Source organism: Babylonia areolata, chromosome 21, assembly GCF_041734735.1.
Source record: "Babylonia areolata isolate BAREFJ2019XMU chromosome 21, ASM4173473v1, whole genome shotgun sequence".
Taxonomy (NCBI): Eukaryota; Metazoa; Mollusca; class Gastropoda; order Neogastropoda; family Buccinidae; genus Babylonia; species Babylonia areolata.
This window is the reverse complement of record NC_134896.1, coordinates 50,546,283-50,547,869: the sequence shown is the minus strand read 5'-3', so window position 1 is coordinate 50,547,869 and position 1,587 is coordinate 50,546,283. Positions and strand designations below refer to the sequence as shown.

The following is a 1,587-nucleotide window of genomic DNA, read 5'->3' as shown; positions in this document are numbered from 1 at the left end:
AACATTCCGCATTTTATTGATAAGAAACACTATGCTGTTATTGTCAAAAGGGTTATTTCATTGCTTTGGTATCCTAATTTCAACTGTATCTGTGTTTGTGTATGATGATTTTCGATTTATGTTCGTACCTTGTTAAGTATACTATCCCCCCCCCCCCCTAATATTCCTTGTGACCCCGGTACACTTGGTCAGTAATAAAGACATATTCTATTCTATTCTAAACGCGGTATCGTTCAAGGAATCAATTTTCTTCCTTTACCAATTATATTTGTCTTGAAATTAATCAGTCACATGTGCATTCACCACAAGTTTGTTGGAAGATTTAGTTTCAGTTTCAGTAGCTCGAGTCAAGGAGGTGTCACTGCGTTCGGACAAATCCATATACGCTACACCACATCTGCCAAGCAGATGCCTGACCAGCAGTGTAACCCGGCAACGCGCTTAGTCAGAAAAAAAAGAAAGAAAAAAAAAGGGTGAATAAATAATAGATAAATACATTAAAAAAAAAAGGAACTACTACGACTAATAATAATATGTATAAGGCGCAAAAACTTGATGAAGTCAACTATAAGCGTACATAAAAAAAAAAAAAAAAAAATGTCGGAAGAGCAAGTAACAAAAAGATTTTTTTTCAGTTCCCCAAACGTCTCAGTACCAGAACAGAGAGGACTGTAATAAGTGTAGCATAGACCGAAGAAGGTGTAAGGAAAAGAAGCCGAGAGAGGGCGCTGAAGAGGGAGGGAATCGGTGGGGGTGAATAATAATAATAATAATAATAATAATAATAATAATAATAACAATAATAATGATGTACATCTATATAGCGCCCTTTCTCACTACTGAAGAGCTCAGCGCGCTTTACTGACATGAAAGAAAAATATTACAAGTTACATAATGACATTCATGACCACTCAGTCTTTCTCAACCCCCCCTCCTCCGCCCCCCCCCCCCTCCCCCCCTCACTCACACTCCATCTCCTTTTCCCCGCACTCTATATGATATACATCAGTCTTAAATACCGACTCCTAAATCTCAACTTTTGTTCACAGTTGTATAGATTCTATAAAATAATTCCCAAACTGCTGCTTCTACAAACAGGGTGTATTACTAAATGTCCAGTCAAGATATTCGGGAATAGCCTACCCTTTTCCCTGCTGTTCTGAATCTCTTCAATGTGAAAACAAACTCGACCTCAAGGGGGATAACGAATGGAGACTGTTTATCTCCACAGCCAGCCATTCCCTTGAAACAGATGCCCGGTTAGCTCAGTCGGTAGAGCATGGGACTCTTAATCCCAGGGTCGTGGGTTCGAGCCCCACATTGGGCGATTTTTTTATTTTTAATTTTTATTTTTTTGTATTAGGGTATTATTATTATTTTTTTTTACATAACATTTCATTACTTTGCGCATGTTTCTTATAATAACCAGAATTACATAAATATTTTACGTTTAATTAGTCATTTTTCAAGACTGTTGGTTCCTTTCGAGTACGTGCATGCGCACTCAGGGTTGACTGGTTTAAACAAAACTTTATTCAGTAAACATGTCACACATGTACAGACAGACAACGGAGCAACAACAAGCTA

At 37.7% G+C, this 1,587-nt stretch overlaps 1 non-coding gene across 1 annotated transcript; it reads left to right on the top strand.

Annotated features, from left to right (window-relative positions):
• The first annotated feature begins 1,254 nt into the window (after positions 1–1,254).
• Positions 1,255–1,327, top strand: Trnak-cuu (transfer RNA lysine (anticodon CUU)). The gene has a single exon. It is a non-coding gene; the product is annotated as a tRNA-Lys (tRNA).
• The last annotated feature ends 260 nt before the right edge of the window (positions 1,328–1,587 follow it).